General features: G+C 44.3%; 1 long non-coding RNA gene across 3 annotated transcripts in view; it reads right to left on the bottom strand.

Moving 5' to 3' along the window:
• The window catches only part of LOC105236739, a 41,611-nt gene extending 33,536 nt beyond the window's left edge, over positions 1 to 8,075 (bottom strand). For 2 of the 3 annotated variants that reach the window (XR_004626214.1, XR_002142263.2), the window contains exons 1-3: positions 7,966 to 8,075; positions 5,200 to 6,727; positions 2,436 to 2,509 (exon numbers count right to left, since the gene is read on the bottom strand). This is a non-coding gene — a long non-coding RNA (uncharacterized LOC105236739). The remainder of the gene's footprint in view (positions 1 to 2,435; positions 2,510 to 5,199; positions 6,728 to 7,965) is intronic. The other variant, XR_004626215.1, reaches the window with a different exon arrangement.
• Between the last annotated feature and the right edge of the window lie 18,746 nt (positions 8,076 to 26,821).

The raw sequence follows: 26,821 nt of genomic DNA, 5'->3' as shown, positions 1-26,821 counted from the left end.
TCAGACAAGAGCTAACGAAGAAAGTACTTGGGAGGGCCTAAAACCCGAGGGTGAGCTAAGGCAGCAGTGGGAGAGAAGGGGGCAGAGGACCTCATCCTAGAGAGAGGCCTAAGTCTTCAGGTACCTCCTTGGCAAACTCAGGAAACTTATAGCTGGTGAGACCTTTGACCTTACTGGATGCAGGGCTCAATGCCAGAAGGGAATTAGAATGAAGGAGAGGATCCTTACCTGTAATTCCCTTCTGAGACTGACTCACTGTTCAGTACATTCGTTTGTTTAGGTCTGCAAAGTGTGGTGTGGAGACCAAAAAGGCAGAAAATGGAGCACTGCCCACCTACAACCTCATGGACCCTGAGGAGAAGGTGCATATCTTTACATTTCTTTGTCAGGTGGATTCTGAGTAAGCCAGATGTTGGGACAATAGAAGCCAGACAGAGCTGGTGAAAGGAGCACTGCCGAGTGGGCAAACTCAAGAAAAGGAGGCCAAGTTTTTTCCTTATCTCATGGTCTGGACACTCTGCCTCCTGAGACAGTAGGGGAGCTGGACATCCTGGTAAAAACCAACTGCCTTGTCTCTAAGAAGAGAACTCACAGTATCTTGGACCAACACAGACCCACGCCTGAAAGTGCACAACACACAGTCTCGGAGACATGGAGCTTGAGTAGGCACCACATGCCTCCTCCTCAGTGGTCATTGGCTAGCCAGTTGTTCAGTGTCCCTAACTCAGCTCTCAATACACCCAGAGCAGCAGGGCATCCAAGACGTTGTAAAGGTACCTCACAAGGGGACATGAGGAGCTGCTCTGGGAAACCTGCCCACAGGCCCAGTGGTTTGCGGCTGTTTTGTTTTTAATCAGTGACATTCCCTGGGGCAGTCCCCTTGATAGATTCTAGAATCTGCTCATTTTTTACTGCTCTCCCCTGGCCTCCCACCAGGAACAGATTCTTTACCCCCAAGTAGGATTGCCAGATAAAATTCAGAACACTCAATTAACTCTGAATTTCAGATAAACACTGAATAACATTTTAGTATGAGTGTGTCCCAAAGATTGCACCAAGAATTCTAATTTAACAGGGCATCCTGTATGTTTATTTGCACAAGCCAACCCCTGGGGGACTCCCTAAGGGGGCAGACACCCGATTCTGTGCCTGGGAGCGAGCTGGGGGTTTCAGTCCTTTTTCCTACTTAGAGATTGCTCAACGATCTCTGATTTTATTACATATGAAGACTTTCTACATGGTCTAGGAGAAGGAGGAGAACAAAGTAAATATTTCTCAACGCTATAGACACATTTTTTGTTTGATCGAACTGAACACCGCAGCCCAGTAAGGAAACTGAGAAGAGAAATGCAGTGTTAATAGTTCTCCAGTGAAACTCCAGTGAAACTCCCTGCAGTAATGGGGTGTAAGCTGGAGGTAGACTAGGACAGTGCAGAGATAGCAAGGTGATGTGATCTGAAACCATCAGAAGAGGTTTGTTTCGCAACCACCCCTCACACCACAGAGTCCTTTGTTGGTTAGTTTTGAGCGGGTTTTTTATAGCACTAGGACTGTACTTTCATTTTGAGAAAGCAACTTGCCCTTAGCCAGAGTGAGAATTAGATAAATGACTCTCCTCCCATCAGATTATTAATGACTAAAACGCTCTGCCTGGAGATTTTTGAAACTTCCATGAGTGTAAACTGGAAAAAAAAAAAAAGTCACTTAAGTCCTGCAGGCAATTTTCCACCTCCTAGGAAGTAGAGATTGAATAATCCTTTAGGCTAGAATCTTCCTTTATTAGAACTGCCAGCTGGTGGTTAATAAATCACCTTTCTATACACAAATGTAAAGCAAGTGTCTACCCATTGCTTCTTGTTGAAAAGTGTAAAGTTATCATTAACCTGAACGGTGTTTAGACTAGAAGTTCCTTGTTCCGCTTGGAAGTAGAAATTGTTAGGTTTGCCTGAGTCCGACCTGCTTCTCTGTTTTGGTTCTAGGGCTTGCTTATAGAAGCTGAGGATCTGGGCAGGGAAAACAGGAAAAACATGAGATCCAAATCTCATGTTAGAGGAATTGGACAGAGTTCGGCCCAGCTCAGCCCAAACTAGGCCATAGCTGTCACATGCACACTGTTAAGACGGAATTATACAGAATGGTACTGATTTTGGACTCTTTTATCTGTAATTGTTAGGTTGAGGCATATAGGGCAAGGCCACCCTCTAGTGGTAGGGGTTGGGATTGCTCCTTAAGGAAGGAGAAATTCCCATGCCAATCATCCCAAGAAAAACCTATTATATCAAGATTAGGTTAAACCCCAAATAAGGGTGGGTTAAACACATAAGTAGTTATTTCTCTTTCTGAAACAAAGTCTTGAAGTTGGCAGTCAGAACTGTTAGGGTAGCTCCTCGGTCCCCACGGACTCAGACTTCCTTCTATTTTTCTGCTTAATTTACCTTAATGAACAGCTTCTGTTCTTGGGGTTACAGGATGGCTGCCGGAGCTCCGGCCATCATATTCACATCAGAGCCTAGAAAGAAGAAAAATGGAAAAGGAAGAAAAAAGTGTGTGTGTCAGTGTATGTGTTTTAAGGAAAGACCTCCCAGCCGATTCTCTTTTAAATAGTCTTCCTGAAGTTCCCCAAGCAGTTCCAAATCTGGCTGAAGGGCTGAGAAAATCTCTTGCCTGGGAACTTTGCCACCCTATATGAATGGGGGTGCTATACTACGGAGGCAGGAGAGTGGCTATTGGGGCCCGCAGGAGTGTCCCCCTGTCTGGGAAGCAGGCCTGAAGCTGGAGGGGCGGAGAAGTGCTTTCCCACTCAAAGCCACTCGGCAGCTGGGCCTGAACTTTCTAGTGGCAGGTGTGAGCTGGACTCTGCCTCATGGAGCCAAGGTCAGGTACCAGGTGAGAATAGCTCTGTGAGGTGTGCTTTAGGGAGCTGCCTCTGCCAACAGTTGAGATTACTCTTAAAGCTGAACTTGACCTCTATTATCCCTACACCTTCTGTGAAGTTTTGTCACTCCTCTGTTGGGCTGTGAGAAATTCAGGTGTGGGGTGGGGAGGTATTCATGCCTGGAACTGACCAGTAGGAGGAGGGCTATTTCCTCTTTCCCAAAGCTGGAAAGGTGGTATCTGGCAACAAAGGTTGGCTGCCCAGAGCTGCCACAGGCCATCAGAGCATCCCGAGGTGTCTGGCTGAGATTCTAGCTTATGGCTTGGCAGCCTGAGGAGGGACCTGAGCAGACAAACATGAGCAGGTCAGACACATTCCTAAACGCTCTTTAGGATTGCCAGCCTGGTTTGACCTGGACTGAGGGCTTTCCTGGGCTGTAGGACCTTCGGTGCTAAAACCAAGAAAGTTCTGGGGAAACTGGGATGAGCTAATCATCTAAGAATACAGGTAAGAAAGCATCTTGTCTGGAACCTTAGAATTTGCCTGGGAACACCTGGAGCCCAGGGCTGAGTGCCTGCGTTGTGGCAGCTGGAAGGCTCCGAGTCGCTGGGGTCATTTCTTTTATTAATATAGTTTATTTCTTGGAGCAGTTTTAGGTACACAGCAAAATTGAGAGGAAGATACAGAGATTGCCCATATACCTCCTAATGCCACACATGCATAGCCTCCCCATTATTAACCCTCCAACCAGATAGAACATTCATTACTATTGATGAATCTACATTGACACGTCATAATCAGCCAAAGTCCATAGTTTACATTAGGGATCACTTTGGGCGGTGTACATTCTGTGGGTTTGGACCAATGTATCCACCATTATAGTATCATATGGAGTAGTTTCACTGCCCTAAAATCCTAGTCATCCCTCCCCCCTCCAGCCCCTGGCAACCACTGATATTTTTGCTGTCTCCATAGTTCTGCCTTTTCCAGAATGTCATGTAGTCAGAATCATATGGTATGTAGTCTTTTCAGACTGGCTTCTTTCACTTAGTAATATGCATTTAAGTTTCCTCCATGTCTTTTCCTGGTTTGATAGCTCATTTCTTTTTAGCACTGAATAATATTCCACTGTCTGGATGTACTGCTGGGATCTTGTTTTTACTGGTATGAACCATGGGAAATCAGTTTTAATGATGCCTGAAGATTATGATTCCACAAACTCTACCCCTCAGAATAAAATTGTGTCTGCATTAGAGCCCAGAAGAGCAACAGTTAAGCAGGTCAAACAAACTTGGCAATAAATGAAAGAATAAATGGAAAAGTCCAAATCCCACAGCATCACATTTCCACCTCCCAGAACCTGGCCTGTGCTTTCTCTCCGATCTCGTCTCCTGCCTGCTATGCCCCTGTTGCACCCACCAAGTCAACTCTCTAGGTCGGTTGAGTCCCAGATGCATCTCACTGTTTCTATTGTCTCTGTCCGGAATTCCTCCCCCTGCCTCACTTCATGTGCCTGGTGAACCCCAATTCTTCAATCAAGTTGTAGCTTAAGAGTCAGCCGTGCGTTTGCTGCCTTCCCTGGCCCTCCACAGGCAGAGCTGAGTACCCCCTCCCTCCCTCTGGCCACCAGTGCACCCTGACTCGTCCTTACTGCGCTGAATCCCAAAGGCCGCTGAGCACAAGTCTGCCTCTCCCACGGACCAATAAGCTCCTTGAGACGAGGAAGCCCTTGCCATGTAGCAAACCTCCAAGCCCATGAGACACCTACTAGGTGCTTAGTTAATGCTGGTTAAGAGAATCCATCCGTGTGTGTGCATATATTTATTTACATTTACATTGACTTGATTTTTCTATTTTGGGCATCAGAATATTGACTAATTCCCAGTTGGAGGCACTCTGGTCAAATTTATCTGTCAAAATGCCTAAATGGTTTATTTAGCTTAGGACCTTGTAAATACACACACACACAAAAGGATTCACCGGAAATATTGCCACTGAGAATAACCAAAATTCATAAACACAACGAAAGCATTCATTAGCGATATTATTATTGAGAATAGCTAAATCTACAACGCGGGACCAATTATATTATGCTTCTCTAACAGTTAACTTAAGCAGACATAAAACAAGCAACAAATATTTCATAGTCTGTTCAGATATTAACTTGTGGTTCCTTCTCTCTCTGGAATTAGAACAGTTTCTGAAGAACGGCGGATACGTTAGCCAAGACAGGGTAAGACAGGCTTTGTTAAGAGAGCAAATACTTCCACAAAAACCAATCCCAAATGTCAGAGCTTTACGCCACCAAGGCTTATTCACCACACCTGCAAGTCTCCTCCACGCAGCGCGGGCGCCACCTCAGACGAGCGGCCTCTGAGGGCCCGGGAGGCCCCTGAGACTTCCCTTCCACCGGAAGCGTCACGTGACGCCGACAGGCTAGGCGACGCGGGAGCGCGTGGCTCCTGAGGCGAGGATCAGGGCCGCGCAGGAAGCAGACTCTGAGGCGGCGGTTACCGTGGGGGGCACGTCTGGGGGAGTGCTCTTGGGGTCCCCCTCCGCGGCGGAGAGCGGGATCGGACGGGGTGACCGGTTAAGCCTCAGCGCAGTCTTCTCAGGAGCCTTAGCTGCCTTTGCGGGGTGGGGGTGCGGTTCCGAAGACGGATAACTCAGGGCTGTCCGGAGCTGGGGCAAAGCGGCTGGACCTTGGTACCTCTGCGAGGGCTGGGGCCCGGATCAGGCTGTCCTGGGAAGGGGTGTGACCCCGAGCGACGCAGCTCAGCCGAGGTGATTCCAGAGAACCCACCTCTGAGCGCTGTGTGCCGGCAGCTGGGGAGTTAAGTCCTGCTCACTCTCCTGCCGGGGGGCTGGGGGGCTTCGCCCCGCGCCCCTGTGGTGAGCATGGGAGCCTCTTCCAAGCAGATGTCTCTGCACTGACCATGTTCGAATCCTCTGTCCTCATCCTGGCTCTAAACCAACCACCGTCTTGACCTGGGAACCACACCACTTGTCTGCCAGCCCTTCCACTAAGCTCGCTCATAAAGCACATTCCTCGTCCCCAACTGCTCTAGCTGTCCCTGCGGGCTACTGCACAGATTTGAGCCCTGCCAAACGCCCAAAGAACATTCTGTAAAATTCCTGCTGTCCACTTCACCAAGGGACTGGGTCTTTGCTGGGCCCACTGTATCTCCTCGAACTGCCTCTGGCTAAGTGGGCCAGGACCCTTCCAAGGTAAATCGCCTCTTTCAGGTTGGACTTGCTATTCAGCGTTAGCAAATATCCACTCCTCCAATAGCCAAGGCGTACTTGGTTTTCCTGCGGAACCCTATCATGCCCACTGTACACTGGTTACACCGCGCACAGTGTGACCCTGTGAGGCGCACCTGTGCAAATCTCGCATTTGTTCGTTGGGTCTCCTGGGACCCAACTCTTACTTGATCTAACAACGTTCTGTCTGTGGAGGCAGTAATAATGGCTAGCATTTATTGTAAAGCACTTTACACATGATAGCTTACTTACTTGTCACAATTATCCTCTGCAGAAGTACTATCACTTTTCCTAATTTACATATAAGAAAACCAAGGACACTTTCCCAAGGTCACATGAAGAATAAATGGTGGGACCAGTGTTGAAGCCCAGGGAGTCTGACTGTGGAGTTCAGGCTCTTAGTCACTATGTCAGACCGCTTGTCAACGTCCAGGATTTCTTGAAACCCAGGTTTCCGGGAGGCAGGCCCATAAATCAGCAAGGCATATTTTCCTGGAACTTCTCATGAGGGTCATTTAATGTACTCCAATATTGTGCATGAAAAGCCCAATAAGGAATGAAGACTGAGCTGGGAACTCTCGTCACAATCTAGAAAGATGAATTAAGTGAGTGAACTTAGGGAGGGGGATTCCCTTAAAAAAATTGGAACCAGTATTAAAGTATAAATGCGTGGACTTTGATCTTTGATGTATGGGACAACTTATGAGTAGTTTTTGTGAATATAGATTGTGGTACCATGAAGCAAAAAGTGAGTCAACTATGTTTAGATTAGGAGGAGAGAGAGCAACCAGTATTTGTGGGTGCAGTAGGGGAGAGTGGGGCAGCCCCCTCCCCGCACGGAGCCTCCTGGTGTCTCTCCCCACAGAGAGGCAGAGACAGGGCTGCAGTCCCTACTGCCCTCACCCACCTCGTCTCCGAGTTACGAGGTCGTGTCTTCCTTATCACACTACCTGGTGGGAGCTGGGGGATACCTTATAAACCTGATCCGAATGCTGGGCAAATGGCCCCTTTATCTGCAGGCATGATAAGGGGATGGTCTTTCTCCACAGCCCGTTACCTGGGAAATGGGGCTGGAAGGAACTTGGTGCCACGCTCCTTTGACAGGAACTCTAACCTGTCATGTCGGCTCCCCTGTTTGGATACAAATAGCTATAACTCAGCCATCAACCAAGCTTCCCAAGTCCCGCCCAGTGATGAAATGTGCTTTCAATAGGCAGGGTCTGGAGGTGATTTGGGTCTGACAGCTCAGCCTCCAAACCACATTTTCCATGTGTCAGGAAAATGAACACCATGTCCACTGCACATGGTTTTAGCAATTAGACCTTTATTAATACCGTGGAGCAGCTGGAACTAGAAATAGTCTCAAGTGCTCACATGCCTTCAACATACAAATTTCCAGAGTGGTGGCAGCTGCTGAGGCCAGGTTTATTCATCTTGGGCCAAAATTCTCATACCCTTGACCCCATGTTTTGGGCCTGGACTTTGTGGCTCCGAGAAAATATGGCTGCAAAGTGGTACTCTGGCGAGTCCGACCTTCCCCACTGGAGTAAGTGTCTTCTCCCCCAGCTCCCATTGTCCCCCCACTGTCTCTGGTTCAGGTTTTAGAAAAGAGCTTTCCTTCTTGTGTCTGGGGTCTCATTTCTCCCCCAGAAGGAGTGTTATCATTTGTAACTCCTGCCCCTTCCCGCCCCACTCACAGGTTTCTCCCTGCACACCTATGCTGGGCTGGACTTCAGAGGAAGACTAGAGTTGGTTTAATCCAGCTGCCTACCCAGTAAGAACCCTTCTGTGGCTTCCACCTCAATTTCCCCCAGGCATGCCCTCACCTGTGGAGTGGCCCATTTCCATTACAGGACAACTCTGGCTACTTCCAAGTTCTTCCTTGTGCTCCACTTAGCTCTACTCCCTTACTGTGGCCTCATCAGTTCAATCCCAGTTTACGTTCACTGTGTGGAATGAAACACTTATTTCTAGGCATATGGACCTCATGAATATCCTGCTCATTTGTCATCCTCATTCCCAACATTCATTTTCCCATCTTGTTCCAGCGAAAGAGGGGAGGAGAGTGTGAAATCCACTCTTTCTCCCTATCAAAGGATGGAGGATGATTTATCCTTCAAGAATGAGGTCCAATGTCACCTCCCGCAGAAAGTGTCTCCATTTACTTTATTTATTTTCTCCACTTCTGTGAATTCCTATCATATTAAGTACTATTATGGGTTCAGTTATGTCCCCACCCCCCGGCAAAAGATGTGTTGGAGTCCTAACCTCTAGTACCTCTCAGAACATGACCTCATTTGGAGACAGAGTCTCTGCAGAGATAATCAAGTTAAGTGAGGTATTTCCAGGTGGGCCCTAATCCAATGTGACTAATGAACTTACTAAAAGGGGAAATTTGGGTACAGAGACACACATAGAAGAAGACAGTGTGAAGAGGCATGAGATGAAGACAGCCATCCACAGGCCAAGGAGAGGGGCCTAGAGCAGACCCTTCCTGCCGAGCCAACCCTGGTAGCACACTTCCAGCCTCTAGAAGTGTAAGACACTCAATTTCTGGCATTTGAGCCATCCAATTTGTGGCGCTTTGTGAGGGCAGCCCTAGCAAGCTGGTACAGGTATAATATGAGGCCTTTTGTTCTCTACATTTTTTTTCCTTTAAGTTTTGTCAGCAGAAAAGTATAAAGAAGAAAATAAGCCAGAAAGAATGGTAGTATATGGTCTTCCTGCTCAGAAAGTTGCTGCTGTTTATGTGTATATATGTATGTACACACACAGACACACACAAATATATGTATCTTAATTATATATTTTATACATATATATTATATATGTAACAGCAGTTTTCTGAACTCCTATTGTATGTAATATATATTATCATATAATATATAATTTTCTGTTATATATAATATGTAATGCATAATATATATTACATATATGATCTCAACATATATAATCTCAATATAGTATATACAGTGTATGTATCATGTATATATACTCAAACATACACATATAATCATAAATATACAACATACAAATATGTGTATGATATAATATCTGCTGAGTTACATGATTTAAATACTTCAAAAAAGTACAAAAGAAAGAGAGGTCTTCCACTACCTAGTTTCTCTTTCCGAAACTATTTAACACCATGAACAGTTAACCACTGATTCTCCTCACCTCAGAATTGTTCATATTATACTACCAACTATCTATCTTCTTAAAAAAATTTATACAAAAGGAATCACATTTTACACATGTTTCTTCCCCTTGTTGTTTTTTTAAATGATATGTTGGAAATCCATGAAGATTAGCACTTTGACTCATGGAACCGCATCACTGAAAGGCCTGGATTTTCTGCTGGCCACGTCAAGGGTGGATTAGGAATGTGTCAGAGCCCCTCAGGGGCTGGGAGGACTAGAGGGGGGGCGCAGGGAATGGAAGTGTTTTGCCTGAAATGACACAGAAAGCTAGCAAAAGTGGTTCCAGCTGTTCGGGATGTCAAGACATTTCCTATAATTAGGTGATTTTTTTGTCACCAAAACAACGCAAGAGTGTCACCTCTGAAGAGAAAAACATCTCATAGCTGCACATTTACAAAAAAGAACAAAAACAAAATTTGGAAACAGAAATTTCAGACCTGTTTACAGCTCTTCCAAATGAAGAATTTTAACAGGATGAACATATGCGTTAAATATGTAAAAATGCAACAGATTCCAAATAGGTCGTAAGAATAATTGATTGACATCAGGGGAAATAAAAATACAATAGTTGAATTTAAACAAAACGTGTGTAATTGAAAAGTGAGGTTGAAAATGAGTATCATCACTTAGTCAGTGTTCCTCCAGTTGTTCTCATTTACATCCTTGTGTCTTTGTGAAGTATCCAGAATTTTTGTTCTTGCTATTATTACTTAAACTGCTAGCTAATTTCTTAATAGCATAACAGACACTGGTAATGGAACAATAACTTCAGAGAAAATAATGGGCACTTTAGAATTCTATTCTCAGCTAAAGTAAAATTCAAAAGTGAAAGCAAGCTAAAGACATCAATAGACAAGCAAAGATTGAGATAATCTACTATTCACAGCCCCCCACTGAAAGAATTCCAGAAGCTCTACCTCTCTGGGAGAGGCCATGGGAAGCAAGAAGCAAAGGCAAGTGGAGAGACAGACAAAAAAAAGACATGGGCAAATCTAAATGAGCATTGATCACAAAACCATATAATGATGATTTGTTTGGGGTTAGAAGCCAAGGAGTAATTAAAATACTAGGCAAGGAGAGCACGTGGTAAAAGAAAGAGTGATCAAAACGGATATGGATAAGGTAATTTTCATGAGACAAATAAAGACGTTGATTAACCTTAGGTTTCATTATGTAAAAATTCCAGCGTGAAGATGGCAGTAAAAATTGGGATTGCCTGGAAAGCATCCAAAAGCAACAAGAGGAATGGAAAATAAAATTCAATCTTCAATTTTAGCAACACGAGGAGACAGCTAAAAGTTGAATCATAAAATAAGGGGAAATGCTCCCCCAAAGCAGTTGACATCAGGAAAGGAGGTGGAGGGGTGGACGCTTAGAGAGGATCTTGTGAGGGCTGCAAATCTCAGAAAAAGTTAGGAAAATCTGCGTCTCAAAGGGAGGGTATAAATCTTAATGCAAGAGCACTGGGGTTGTGGTATGGGCAATGATGGCAAAATGCCCTGTCTCTGTTTTAGTTCTAAGAGGAAGAAATGGAGCAAAGGAGGAATTATCATACAGACAGGCCAGAAACTATTCATCAAAAAGACTTAAAAATTCTGAAATTGTCAACTTTTACGAATATAGTCTTAAGATATATGAAGGAAAATGACCAGAATCACAAAAAAATCAAGAAATTCCCAATCATAGGGAGCTAGTTTAACACAATGCTCAATATTAAGTAGGTTAAGCCACCAAAATAACTAGTAAACATATAAATGATTGAAGCAACACATTTAATAACTTGAGTATAGTATTTCCTGTATCTAACAATTAGCAAATACACACTGCACTTATTTTTGAATGACCACATACTTGGCAACAAAGCAAGAATCTAAAAGTAACAAATGAATCAATATCATACAGACCACAGCCCCTTCCAAAAGGCCATTAAATTGGAAGCAAATTACAAAATGTAACTACAGAAAAGGAACCATATGTTTGGAAATATAAAAACATTTCTGAATTATTAACGAGTCCAAATAGAAATCATAATGGAAATTTAAAAATATCTAGAGCTGAATGATGAGGGAAAAAGTGCGTATCACGATTGTGAGATGTAGCTAATGCAGTGCCTCGGAGACGAGATTACAGGTAGGCATACACACATACGCATACAGGCAAAAAGAAGAAATTTTGAGGATGAATGAACGCGTCTAATTAAAGAAGCTAGAAGAAAAATACCAGTGTGAACTCAAGAAAAGACAAAGGAAAAAAAGATACAGACAACAGCAAAATGAATGAAATAGAAGGCAAACAACCGAAGTGATTAACAAAGGCAAAAGAGGGGCACCTGGGTGGCTCAGTTAAGCTGTTGACTCTTGATTTCGGCTCAGGTCATGATCTCAGGGTCCTGGGATTGAGCCCCTCGAGGGGTTCTGTGCTTAACAAGGATTCTGCTTGAGGATTCTCTCCCTCCCCCTCTGCTCCTCCCTCTGTTTGCTCTCTCTCACTCTCGAATAAATAAATAAATCTTAAAAAAAAAAAAGACAAAGGCAAAAGAGAAGGAGAAAAAAAAAGATGGTACAAATGAACTGCACTGGAAAAGAAAGAGAAGATGTAATTATAGATATAGTATAAATTCACAAAGTCATGAGATGATGACTATGTATGACTTTGTTGCAGTAACATTGAAATTTTAGATAAAATGGAAACATTCCAAGAAACTATAGCTCAAAAGAAATAGAAAAGCTGAATAGACTTATGGCCATTAAAATATTTAACCAGGGACAACTGGGTGGCCCAGTTGGTTAAGTGCCTTCTGCTTGGGTCATGATCCCAGAGTCCTGGGATCGAGCCTCTCATCGGGCTCCTTGCTCAGCAGGGAAGCCTGCTTCTCCCTCTCCTTCTGCCGGCCGTTCTGCCTGCTTCTGCTCTCTCCCTCTCTCTCTCTCTGTCAAATAAATAAATAAAAATAAAAACCTTTTAAAAAATAAAATATTTAATCAGTAACTTAAAATCTATCCACAGAAAGAGTGCAGACCTCAGAGAGACTTACAGGTAGGTTTTTATCAACTCTCAAGGGAAATTCAATTCCTATCTTATGCAATCTGTTCCAGAAGCAAGAAAAAGGGAGAATGCTTTCCAACTCATTATATGATATTAATATAACCTTGACAACAAAAACTGGAAAGGACATTACAAAAAAGGAAATTATGGATGAATTTCATTTATGAAGAAATACATAAAATTTTGAAATAAACATTGGCAAACTGAATCTAGTAGTGTTGCAAATAATACATTTTTTTAAAAGACTTTATTTATTTATTCGACAGAGATAGAGACAGCCAGCGAGAGAGGGAACACAAGCAGGGGGAGTGGGAGAGGAAGAAGCAGGCTCATAGTGGAGGAGCCTGATGTGGGGCTCGATCCCATAATGCCAGGATCACACCCTGAGCCGAAGGCAGATGCTTAACCGCTGTGCCACCCAGGCGCCCCAATACATTTTAACCAAGTTGGGTTACTAAAGAAACCAGAGCTTAACAATAGAAAACAATATTAATGTAATTTGCCACATACACGGTAAAGAAGAAAAAACGTGATCACCTCAGAAGATGCAGAAAATGCATTTCATAAAATTTGATCCCCACTCATAACCAGAATCACTTAGCATACCAGAAGTAAGAAGAACAACCCAATAAAATTTGTCTACTATCAGTCTACAGTGAAAGTCATACTTTCACTTCTCTAAAATAATTTCACTGAAGTTCAGGAACAAGGCAAGGATGGCTACTATAAAAAGCCCTTACTCAACATTGCTCTGTTAGTCTTAGCAAGTGAAGTAACGACAAGAAAAGGAAATAAAATGAATATTCAAATTTAAAGAATAAAAGTATCATTATTTATGGATGCTATGATTATCTATTTTTAAAAATCCAAGAGAAGTAATCAGCAACTATTAGAAGAAATAAGGAAATATACAAGTTGCCTCATTTAAAACTGATTTTTAAAAATGGTTCCTGAACACCTGCAACAAATTATTAGAAAATATAATTTTTTAAAAAGACACTGTTTACAGTTATAGCAAGCGTTATGGAAACTTCGTAAGATAGCTAATAAAAACGTGTAAAATCTTTACAGGGAAAAGTATAAATCTATATTAAATAATAGAAGTGTATAATTTAGCAAGAAAGCCTTGGTAAAAAGATGTATCACATTTCTTGTCAGGAAGATTCAATATTTTACAAGTGGCAAAAAGTTACCAAATTATTCCATTAGACACATTTCCTTTATCAATCCGGTAGCATTTTTTACAAGAAATCAATTAGCTAAGCCTAAAATATTGGAAGGGTAAGAACAAAGAACGTCAGAATAAATTTGAATCTGTAGATAACAATACTTTATTGCATACTTGGAATTTGCTAAGAGGAAATCTTAAATATCTTTCACACACACACACACACACACACACACACAGAGTAACTGTTGAGGTGACAGATGTGTTATCATTATTGAGGTAATCGTTCACAGCATATGCATATATCAAATCATCACATTGTACACTTTAAACTTAGAAGTTGTATTTGTCAATTATATCTCATTAATACTGGAAAACAAATAAATAAACGTGAGAACAAAGAATGAGGTGACCCACTGCACCAACCGCTAAATATCGCCATTAGCTATACAATGTTCAAGTTACAGTATGGTACGGGGACAGACACGGGCCAGCAGAATGGTTTGGAGACTCAAAGGAGTGATCCACTTGTACATGGAAATTTGTATTTAACAGAAATGGCATTTCAAATACTGGGAAAAGCTGGACTATCCTTACGAGGTGCTGAAACATTTAGCTTTCTATTTGGAAAAGACAAAATTAGATTTCTACTTCACCACATAAGCAAAAGTAAATTCCAGATGGACAAAAATTTAAATGTGAAGAGCAGAAATTTAGAATTTTTAGAAAACAATATGGGAGACTATGTAGAGTTATGAGCAGATTCATTAAGGAACAGATACCCCCAAATCTAAAGAAGATTTATGAATTTGACTATGTTAAATTTATAAAGCGATTTATAACAGAGGGTAACATAAACAAAATTTTAAAAGCTTATGCAGTTTAGCAGAAGATATTTGCAATTTAAACACTTCAGAATAAATGCAGAATAGTTACAAATGTATAAGCGAAGGGTAAACCAGTTTTTTGAAAGGAGCAAAGGATTCAAACTGGTCTCCCTCCTTTCCCCCTTACATTCCTCCTTCCCTCTTTCCCATGGGGCTCTCCCCCCCTTTCCGTCTCTCTCCCTCTCCTTCTCTTTTCCTCCCTTCCCCCTCTCTCACACACATCCACACAGACACATAAACAAAACTGGCCTGTAAACATATAGAAAGGCTTAAGATTATGAGTAATCAAGGAAACGTAAATTAAGTCAACAAAATGCCTTTCGTGCCTATCATGTTGGAAAATTTTGGAAGCGTCACAGGTGACGGTGAGGATGCAGGAAAACAGGAGTTTCTGACCTGGGAGGAATGTGAACTGGTACAACCACTTGGGAGAGCAAACTGTCAATACTGGGGAGTGTGAAGGAGTCCATCCCCTGCCACTTAGCACTTCTGCTTCCAGGTGCCTATGCTCCACGAGCTGCACACACGTACACAAAGACACGGGCAACAACCAAAGCAAACCATTAACTGTCCTTCTATAGGGAAACGAAGAAACCGTGGTGTACTGGGCTGCAGTTAAATACATGCACGAGGCCTATATTGTGTTCGAACAACATAAATGAGTTCCTAAAATAGATTGTATGGGACGATAAGCCAATCTCAAAATCATATATACAATATGACGCCATTTCAGTCAATTCTGAAGGCACATCAAATGCTAGTAAATGTTTTGGACACACAAATGTTTAGGGAGAGTACAGAAGCATGCATGGGAATCACACGGTGCAACTTCAGGCAGAGATGCCCCTGCAGGGGAAAGAAGAGGGGAGTAAGAGTAGGGGTGGGGGGCTAGCTGTAGCTTTCTTTTCTTTTGTTACGAGGGACCACAAGTAAAAATGAGAAAATGTTAACAGCTATTTAATGTGGATGGAAGGCAGATTGGTTGTGTATTTTACTTTCTGCTCCCTTCCACAGGTTTGAAATATTTTTTATTTCTTTTTTTTAAGATTTTATTTATTTATTTGAGATATATATGTATATATCTCAAATAATAAAATATATATGTATATATAAAAAATTATATATAAAATATATAAATAAATAAATACGTGTGTGTGTATATATATATATATATATACATAGAGAGAGTGAGAGCACGAGCTGGGGACAGAGGGAGAGGGACAACCCTGGTTCCCCACTGAGCAGAGAGCCCAATGTGGGGCTCAATCCCAGAACCCTGGCATCACGACCCGAGCCAAAGGCAGATGCTTAACCAACTGAGCCACCCAGGCGAGCCTTGAGGTATTTCTTAATTTAAAAAAAATGAAAACATAGAAACATTATTTAAAAGCTATAGAACCAGGGGCACCTGGGTGGCACAGTGGTTAAGCGTCTGCCTTTGGCTCAGGGCAAAGATCGAGCCCCACATCAGGCTCTTCTGCTATGAGCCTGCTTCTTCCTCTCCCACTCCCCCTGCTTGTGTTCCCTCTCTCGCTGGCTGTCTCTATCTCTGTCGAATAAATTAAAAAAAAAAAAAAAGCTATAGAACCAGAATTCCAGTCCTTTCCTTCTGAATGTCCTTTGATACCATAAACATGGGTGTACATCTCACGGGCCAGGCATGGGAAAGCTGGTTGTCGGGGATGTGGTCCCAAATTTGAGCAGTGACCACATGTCCCACAGGGAAGAAAGGTCACAATTATTCCTTATTCGTTTTGGTTATTGGTTGGTGCCTGTCCCTGAGGAAAACAACTGCAGTTTTGCATTTGAGCTAAATATAAATGCAGCAAGGAAAGACCCATGTGAAGGGCTATCCCCGGGGACCACATGCTTGGCTGTCATGCCTACCGATGGCAGTCACAAGTTCCCTTTGACTGCCAAAAAGTCATTGGATGGTGGCGCCTGTCTTTGTGCCTGTGGCATAAGGCAGGGCTGCCATAACTCTAGGCCACTTCACAGACTGCAGGGTCCTTCTGCGATGGCCGCGTTCTCCCAGAATGACCTTGGGTAGTTGGTTTATTGGGATGAAAAGATGAGAAAGGAGCCGACTGTGGAGACAATGGAAAGATCAGTGGCGGCCAGTGAGCAAGGGGGAGGTAGCACACAGAGGCAAAGCAGAGGATTTTAGGGCAGTGAAACTACCCTGTACGAAACTGTGCTGATGGATGGACACGTGTCATTGTACGTTGGTCCAAACCCGCAGCACGCACCACGCCAAGCCTGAGCCCTGCTGCCACTGTGGAATTTGGATGACAGCGGGTCAGGGCAGGTTCATCCCTGGGAACAAATACAGCGCCGTGGTGGGGATGCCCTGAGGAGCACCATCACACCGGGGCTCAGGCTGCGGGCCTGGACAGAGGACGAAGCTACACTTTGATGGGACAGCACAGAGGCCGCAGCTCATCGCACCGAGAGCTGTGGAGCTGGGGTGGTCCCTGCAAAGATGTTTTGAGTGAAGCAAGGGGTCAATCCTTGGCAACCCCACATGGACCCGTCATCAGACGCAGGGTTTTTCTGGGGAAGGAGCTGTAATCTAATGGGAGGCCACAACCTGTATCCAAAGGCAATCCCAGAGGAGGGACTCAGCTAGGGGCTAGGAGATGGGAGCACTGCAGGCGCCGGAGGCAGTGGGCTTTGGGGCCCGAGGGGTGGGAGCAGCACATGCAACCTCTGCCCCACCAGGGTGGCAGCCCCTCCCGGAATTTTGTCTGATTAAGTCCCTTGCAGGGAGACCTGAGGGAAAGTTTCTGATTGACCCCCGTGTCAGGCCATTCCTTCAGAGGCACAGTCCAAGCACCGAGTCTCCGGGATTCTTTTAGAAGCCTGCTGAAAGCAGCTCAGGGACACCTTGGGCGAAGAGGCTGACATAACTGTAAGTGGTTTGGTCTTGGACTGAGGTTTGAAAATAAACCTCCCGATGGAATATTTGGAAAGTCTTCTGAGAAAGCCCCTGAATAAATACCATAGCCCTTTGCACCATTGGTCAGGATTGTTTTGGCGTGGTTTTCTGGGCCTCACACCATGCCCTGGCTGATAACTGAAGCCATGTGGAAAGCACAGGGGAGCCCAGAGCCAAACCCTTGTCCCCGCCATCACACCACACCAGGCAGCCGGTAATCCTGGCTTCACGCTCCAAGGCTGAGGCTCAAGGGCGAAGCAGAGTTGAAGTCGACTTCCAGGGAGTCCACACTCTGGAGAGACCCACTGTCAGAAGAACAGCCTTAAACAAGCCGCAAGCCTTTGACTCCAGCCTGTTGTTGCTCTAAATCCTGCTAAGAGGCTTTACTGTGCTCATCTGCTTAAATCCTGCACGGAGCATAATTTAGTGGTGCTTTCATGACTTGGAACCGTCCAGAGGCTCAGAAGCGTCTCTCTGAACTGACTGTGGTGTCTGAAGGTCTGGAGTCTGACACCTTTAACAGTGTGATGTTGGGCAGGGCACTGCTCTCTGAACCTGCTTTCCTCCCCTGGAAAATGGGGTTGATAAAATTACCTCTGAGGCTCCATGCGGTCTTCCTGCTCAAGGAATCTGTGGTCCTCCTCTGTGCATGGAGGTTGCGGAGAATGACACGCATTTGTACAGATGCTGGCACATTCTGGAATCTGCTTTGTTGGAGCAAATTCTTGCCATCAGATTTCTTTCAAATGGATGAATATATGAATATATCATGCTTATTTGCATTGGCTGCTTTTGCTCAAAATCAGCAGCTCGATATTCACTTGCATCACCAAAATAGACCCCTTTCATCAGCCTGGGAATTTTCTGGGGCTTGCATATGAGTGGCGATTATATATTTTTTAAATCCATAGGATTATTTTAGAAGTTTAGTGGAACGGTAGAACAGAAAGCCTACTGACTTGTCAGAACGTCTGCATTGCAATTTGTGCCAACTACTCCCCTTGTGACATTGGCAAGCCATTTAATGCCACTGTGCATCTGATAGGGATGCCGGTCAAGGTCAGCCCTGCCTACTTCATGTGGTAACTGCAAATATCAAATGAAATGCAACTCTTGAGAGAACTCTGGAATCTGTAAAGCTTATCAAAATGAAAGCAGTTATTATTATTACGTTAGCACCTTCAAAGCCACGCAGGGGGAATCTATCCCCTCAGTTGCATTTGCTTGGGAAAGCTTCCCTTTTCAAAGCAGAGGTTTTTCATGCTGTCAGAATATAAACAGAGTGAATACAAAGATTTATTTTGCCAGCTTCTGAGGCTCCCAAGAGAATGATTCGCAGCAGTAAAAGTTGCTAAAACAGTTTGTGAGGTCACCTGCTCATAGCAACCACGATTGGTCGAGAAGGAACTAGCCCAGAGCCCACTAGAGATTGATGCTCACACGGGCCCTGCAACAGGCGAGGGGCAATTGCTCACGCAGCCTGCAGAGCGCTGAGCCCCTGTTTCTGCATTAGAATAGACAGTTCTGTTAGCGCCTTCAGAGCACACACGAGTCACGTGATCCTTCTGGTTACAAGGACAACTGCAAATGTGAATCCAGTCACAACACAAAATCACAATCCTTACGACTCTTGCGTTTCTACTGTGCAAACCTTATTCTTTCCAGATTGCAGCAAGCCCACAGAGTGGCACCTCACCCATCCTCTCCCCCTTATTTGGTCTCTAGAAAAAAACCTCTACAAATGAAAGACTAACCTCCCCGCCCAGAGAGTATCATGGCCATAAACGCAGCATGCTTCTGCTTCCAGATTTAAAACAATCTTGAATTCCACTGCTCTTCCAAAAGATTGAGAAAACATCCTAGTCAGCCAATTGAGAGCTGATTTCCTATTCTTGCTACAGTCTTAAAAGAACCTAGGTGAAGCACAGAATTCAGTGTGTCCAGATCAGAATGGCTGACAAAAGCTCTGCTTTTATTTATTTCTTTACCGAATCTCCATTTCCTCTGTGCACTTTTGGCAGCTACTGACGCTCAGCGCTGGTGGCTGGGTGGGAACCGGCACGGCGGGTCTAGAGGGGCCAGGCGCACGGCTGGGCTAAGTCAGCACGCGGCCTCCGCAGGCAGCAAGGAGACTCCAGAGGGATGGGGTCTGTTGTTATAGAAACCGGAGCCTTCCTGGGTGCACACAGGTAGGGGCAACAAGTCATTCGGAACACAGTGCAGATAGTAAGACCTGGAACGGTGCCGTCGGATTCAGCACCGGCTGACAGGCAGACCCGCGCACGGTGCAACTGAGCGTGACAGCTGAGCAGAGAAGAGGGGCCGGCGCTCTTCTGCGCAGGGTGGAAGCCCTGTCTTTCCTTCCTCCAGGCAGATGTTGGCTGGCAGGTGTACCTTGCTCGCTCCTCAGCAGCGAGAGCTTTGCAGGTGCTTGTGATTACACAGCCGGCGAGAGTTAGGTCTTCTGGGAGCTCCTTAACAGTCCTAATGTCAGTTACCTGTGGGTTCCCGTTTCTCCTCAGCCAAAGCACTGCAGTTTCACACACTGGAAGGTAAAACGTGGATTTACTTGAGTGGCCTTCCTCTGTCTTGCTCTGAATGTCACACGCAGGGTAACACAGGTACCTACGATAACCTAGGTCTTCTGGGATACCTACGATAACCTCGACACACTCTAACACAGACACATCCTCTGAACCCGCCCTCATGGGCCCTCCGGAGTAGATACTCACATTTCTGAGGTTGAAAAGGCTTAGCCTTCAGCTAAGAGAGTTTAGCTATGTTTTTAAACATTATAGCTGGTGAAGGGATGTTCGTTTTAGAGTAAGGTGGTTGCCAAGCTCGCAGGAATTTGGGTTTGAAGTAATGAAGCCCCAGCTCTTTTCAACATAGCTAGGCTGCCTTGGTTATGATTGTTTTGTTTTTTTAACTTCCTTGAGATTTGTCATGGTGTGTGGTTTCAAAAAAGCCCTGCCAGGGACCCTGATGTCGACACTGGCTCCTTCGCTTGTTTTTCCAGGCTGTAAGAGAAATGTGTACCACACCAGTCAGGAACAAGCTGGTCCAGGGTGGCCATTCTTAAGGTGAACGCCTTCGTGCCCTGTGCCCCTACACAAAGAATCTTGACCTCAACTGTCAGTAAGACTCCCCCCGCCCAGACATCTCATGTTAGAAATACCCCGTAAGGTTCTTTAACCCATGGCTTTATAAAGACAGCAAAAAAAGGCCAAGTGGGAATGATTGATTCTAGCTATGAAATGAGAATTATGTACAGTTTGTTACACAGTTAACCTTAACATATTTCTATGCTCCATAAGCCGTAAGTAATAGCATAGTTCTAGAATCTGTGTCCACATCCTTTTGTACCGAAGACTTGTCTAGATGCAAATGTCTCTATCTGGTCCTGTTCAAATCGTTTCTCCTTTCACTGTCCCGGTTATCATATATTTGCCGCTCTCTTCTGTGTCCCTTACCATTCAGGTTCTGAGCCTGTTTATGTTGATGGAGCAGAGAGACTCCCGTATGTTCACACAGACCCTTCTTTCTCTCCTGAGCATGGAGGCAGACTCACTTCCCAACCTCCCAAGCAGTAGGAATCCTCTGAGTCCCGGCCTGTGCACTTTGGGCAGCGGTGACAGATGCCATGTCTGTGACTACATAGAACACAGCACCCCTTGCCCCTTCCCCATACCCCCACCTCGTGATCATGACACAGGTAAGAAACAGACCTTCATTGTCTTCCGCCAGTGATATTTGGGGGGAGTTTGTTATAGCACTCAAGACTGACTCTCCCATTGATCAAGGTTGGAAGTGACTAGCTTCCAAGGATTCTTGGTTTCTTTGTCTACTGTGGCTCCCAGTCCAGGCTTTGAGTAAATGTCTTGTTGACTGTACATATAACCAGGGTCGCGCTCATCAGCACCATGGCTGTTGCCTGCTCTTCCCAGAGTGGCTTCCGTGTGCAATGCTCGAGTGCTCTGTCCTGTTCTATGCCACCCTGAGTGGCATTTCATGGGAGGGGTTTTTAAAGAGTTCATAGCATATTGGTGCCCACAATATGAAAAAGTGTTCCCCATTGTACAAAATCCATTCCTCCCTGGTTCTTCCTGGGGAGCAGTATCAGTCTTAAAGCTCAGACTTAACCTCTTCCCATCTTGACATGTGAGCCACATACGGCTGTAGGCAAGCCTGGGAGTCGTCAGCCTTCCTGGATCTCCCTTGTTTGAAGGTATTTTTAACGCCTGAGAAACCCCCTCTGTTTATCCTCGACATCTGTGGAGCTTCAGGACAAATTCCAAGTAGTGAGGCAGTCATTGGCTGTCCACAAACTGCGACCTCTCCTGGACCCGGTAGATTTAGGAATAGTTCATGTATTTTTGAGAACTGGAGAGAAAGGACCATTTAGATTAGTGGGAAAAGCACAAGATTAGGTTATTGATCTGGATCTTATTCCAGACTCTTCCACTAACTTGCTGGTCAAACAAGCTGCAACTTCTCATGGCCTTTGTTCCCATTTCCTCGCCTGTCATATGTAGGTAATATCACTTTCTCTGGCTAACCTGCTGGGGTTCTTTAGTTGTTCCATTATAAAAAAAAAGATATGTAGAAACATGGGAAAATTATGTTGGGGAAAATATAAGGATTATGCAAAGAAAATTCCTTATAGCCAGGGAGTTATGCATTATGGACTGACCAGACCTCTGCCAGAAAGGGTCACTCTTTGAAAATGGACGTTATTTTCTTGGGGTTCATTCAATGGTTTTCCTCCTTTAGTACACATACCAAAGTGTGACACGATGGTTTATGAGTGGGATACATTATCACTTTTCTGGCTAGCTTGTCAGATTAGAGATCTTGCTCATTTCCAATGTCTACTCAACAGTATTAGGGCTAATGATGGCTGTGTTGAAAACTATTGGAATGATGGTTAGAGAATTTTGCATTTGGGAATTTATCCTATGAGTAGGTAGATATGAGAAGTGACACATACTCAAAGCTATTCACCATTTGGAGGAGCAAAGATTGGAAACATCTAGATTTGCACCACAAGGAGGACTGGTTAAGTCAACTGTGGACCACCCATGGACTAACAGAATAGGTAGATAGGAATGCTAGAACTCTGACATACTGATATGGAACATTCCCCCAAGAAATTTCATTAAGCTAAAAAAGCAAATTGCAGAAAAGCGTGTAAAATTTGGTACTGTTTGTGTCAAAAAATTTTTAAATGTATTTGCTTGTGTATGCATGAACTATCTACCAAAACATTGGTGTTATTGTTTGCCTTTAGAAAAGAATGTAGATTGACTTGGGGATAGACTGGGGGGGGAGGTCATTGTGTTTGAAAAATTTTAAACCACGTGCATATATTAGTTCTTCAAAACCAAGGAAAGTAAAACCCAAAACAAGATTAGATCCAGTTTGTTTTTCGTGGTAGTAAACACAAACACATGTCCAACAGAAAATGTATCATTTTAACCATTTTTAAGTCGCATCAAGCACATTCACACGGTTGAGGAACTACCGCCATCACTCGCCAGGAAGGTAGGTGCAGTTCTTTCATGCTCCGGACCTGCCATGCATTTCCATAAAGGACAAGAAACTTGTGTTTCCCTCCTGAGGAGGGAAAAATATCAGTGGAGGGTTTTTCTGAAGCTCCTCAACGCTTCACTCCTCCTCCCCAAGTGCAGGTGAATAACGAAGCTGACTGGTGATTCGGGAGGAGGTCTGAAGTTGAGTTTTTCTGGGTTTTCTCTTTTGTAGCATCCTACCTCAGGACACACACATTTTCTGCTCCTCCCACTGATAAACCCGAGCAGACCCTGCTCCTGCATGGGAAGGCCTATAACTCTAGGAGAGTGAGGTCAGCTTGGAAAGAAGGAGTAGGAAGCTCTTTTGGGTGAGGCTCAGAGAGGTAGGCCTTCATTTGTCCAAGACTGACTCTTATCATCAGCCTTCTAGAAAAGACATTGGCTGCAAAGCTCTAAGGAAGTGGATTACAGCTCAGGGTTGAAGGCAGCCAATCCAGGTTAATCTCTAGGCTTGACCCAGCCCCTGAAACAGGCCAGGAGAAAGGCAGTACTTCCCCAATTATGAATGGGGATGAGGGGTGGGGGATGGTGCTGTGTATGCAGCTGCAAAGGCTAGGCTTGGGCCTATCTCCTGCATAGGCAAAGAGGAGGGGACAGCAATCCCTCCCCCCCCAGCCTCCACCCCACCCAACCCCCAGCAGCCACAAACCAAGAGCAGGTGGGACAGGGCTGGAGCCAAGGTTCTGCCATGCCACAATTTGTACTGTGCTCTGACGGTAATTACTACAGTGGAAGGCTGGGTGATTCTTTAACAATGTAGCTTTAAAACGTCCCAGCCCAAAGGTCAGGGCTTATTTCCTAGAATCTGATGTCTGGCCCCACTGATCACTTTGTTCTGCCCCAGACAGGTGGGGAGTGAGGCCCACATAGCTGCTACTGTTCCTGTCTTTGCCCCAGCAGAGCCAGCGTGTGTGCCGTCTGGTCATTTGCTGTATCTGATGACCATGTCCAAGCCAATGCTACTGGTAATGAAACTGATATGTTCATCTTTAGACTCCAGTGTCGAAATCTCTATCAGTTCCAAATTCAGAGGGGAGATAGGGATTGATTTACCATAACCTGCTTAAACCCCCAAATTTCTCATTAAATTGCCAAACTATGACTTTGGCCAACCACCGCCCCCCCCCAGCTCTTAGAGAATTTCTTCCAGTTGCTTCAGAGAATCCCCTATGAGGATAACTAATGTCTTGTGTCTCATAACAGTATTTCCTGGTAAAGCCATCATGCATCTGTCACTACTGCCCATGGTCTGGACGGATTGCTACACTGGGTGCACTGGCAGTTTGTATGATGCTTTCACCACTCTGGCCTCAGGAAGAGGCTCTGCTCTGCCCTTCTTCACCAGGACCCAAATCTGTCCCAGGAACATTCTTTCCCCCCACAACCTTGCCCAGGTTGAACTTGACTCAAGGCTCAGGGAAGCACAGACAGAGAACTTAGAGCTCGTATGAGATGCAGTTTCTCTGAATCTACAGGCTAGTATACTGTCTTACAGTTGCTTGAATATTGACCTGCCCACAAAGAAGTCACTCATGCTCACCCCAGAGGTACTCAAAGCATAGCCAGTCTCATCACCCAAGGCCCACAGAAAGAAAGGAAGGAGTTTCTCCTCCTCTCTAGTCTGAGGTCTACCTTCTCAATCCTTCTTTCCTGCCCTAGTATCTACTTCTTCCCAGTGTGATTGACAGTGGGTACTACCTGGCAACAACATCATGATACAATTAGTCTAACAATGCTACTTTCTAGGCTAACTGATTTCCAATAATACTATGGGCAGGATATCAGCAGAGAGGCAACTTCTGAATCCAGATGAAATTTTTAACAATAAGAACGTTATAGTCACAAGAAGAAAAAGAATTAATTTCAATTTACAAAAGTATATTTGCTCAAGGTAAATATCCATAAAGGACTTTCAAATATAAAAACGTGTTATATTAGAATGAAATTCTATGGAAGAAATGGAATAGAAATACTAGTCGACGGAGGGAAGGAGTACATGAAAACTTGTGACTTTTAGAGATGAACTTGTTCATCATTTTTAAAATGGATAATGGCCATATAAATAAAACGAATTGGTTCGACATACAAAATGCTAGAAACCTAGCTTCCCAGATTACATCCAGAGAGAGAGTGTTATTAAGGAATTTATAGACTTCTCCATCTTGATCGGAACGGAAAACCTTTACCAGACATGCTTCCAGTGTGCAATTATCCCACATTCAACTCACATGTGTTTAGAACCACCTTCTGTGAGCACGTGGGGACCGTCTGAATGCCATATAACTCCACCGTGCCTCCTTCAGAGCTGAAATTTATTAGATTAAAAAACCAACCAAAAAATCCCAACCTCATGTCTTTGTCAGATCGCGGGCAGGAAGGCTCCTTTAATGCAGAAAGGGAGTCCTTCTAGGAAAACCAGGTTGGCATCTCCACTCACCCGGCCCTCATAAAGAGGAGAAAGATAAACACTCTCTTCTTTGCATATGACATGGTTTCATGGAACCAGTAAAAATAACTTTAATGGACAATGATTCGTCTGTCTTGTGAGCATAGAATAAAAGGCTTAGATTAGCTTCCCAAAGCAAAGGATTTTTAACTGTTTTATAGCCGCAAGCCATTCACTTAGGGGTACAGTTTTTAGCTTGTTCATTCTGGTGGGGTCGTGACTAAGCCATTCCAGTGGAGAGCTGCATGGGGGACTCGCACCATTTCCCCCACTTTAAAGCTGCTCTCATGGGATTGTGCTTGGTGTTAGGTCAGAGACCACTTTGCAGGATATTATAAGAAACAGTCCTATGAAATTCAGTAATTCGTTATTGTACTTCTTGTAAGGATATTATTGAGGGTGTGAGTCACTGTTTTATGCAGCTTTTTTTATAAGGAGCTCAAGGTAGAAATCCCTTTCGATTTTAAAAATCAGGAATAGCAATATTTCTCCTGAGCGTCTTGCTTAGTTCGAATCTTCTGGGTCCTCTAATTAAGTAACTGAGCAGTTTTCACCCTGAGTTGACTGCTGTGAGGTTTGAGTTGAGTTTGTGGCCCAGTGCTAGCAAGTGTACTGAATTCATTGCAAGCATTTGGCGGGGGGCGGGGGGCGGGCAGTGGTGGTGCTCACCTTACTACTAGTCTCATTTTTTCCTTCTCTATGCTTACTTTTTCTCTCTCTCCACTTTTCTTATATGCTGAATTTTAATTAGGACCCTCTGCTGAGACTGGCCAGAAACTCAATTGAGAAAGAAAGAATATATTATGACTATTGAAACACAGTCCATAGGTCTAGCTTCAGCCACACCTGTGTCTAGGAACTCCAAATGCCCCATCCATGCTCAGTATCCCTCCATCCCTCAGCTTTGCTCTCTTGTCTGTGGCCTCCATTCTCAGGTTCCTGCCTCCCCACCTGGCAGCTCGTGGTAGCACGAGGCTTAGGGCATCCTACAGAGAGCAGTACCAGTGGAAGAAGAGCCGCTCTTTCCTCATAGTTCCGCTGAAGTTCCCAGGATTGGATATCCATGGACGACTTGACCAAGCCCCTGAGACCAGGTGGCTGGAATTCTCAGATTGGCTAAGGGTGGGCCACACACCATCTCAAACCTGTGATGAGATGGTGCCAGTTGCCCCCAAGGGGCAGCTCGTTCCCCCCCAAAAATGGGAAATAATACAGGTAAAATGGATATGAAACAGGCCCAAACTAAAAACCCACTGTATGCATTTATACCAAATTTTATCTTTTAAATCAAAGCATGTGCATCTTTGTAAGACCCCTTATGTCCTTTTTAGAACAAAGTGGGGTATTAACAAATACATGGGCGATCAAATTGTAATTTGTCAGTTGCTTAGCGAGCATGAAATCAGA

The sequence above is a fragment of the Ailuropoda melanoleuca genome, chromosome 6 (assembly GCF_002007445.2).
Source record: "Ailuropoda melanoleuca isolate Jingjing chromosome 6, ASM200744v2, whole genome shotgun sequence".
NCBI lineage: Eukaryota > Metazoa > Chordata > Mammalia > Carnivora > Ursidae > Ailuropoda > Ailuropoda melanoleuca.
This window is presented reverse-complemented; position numbering and strand designations above follow the sequence as displayed.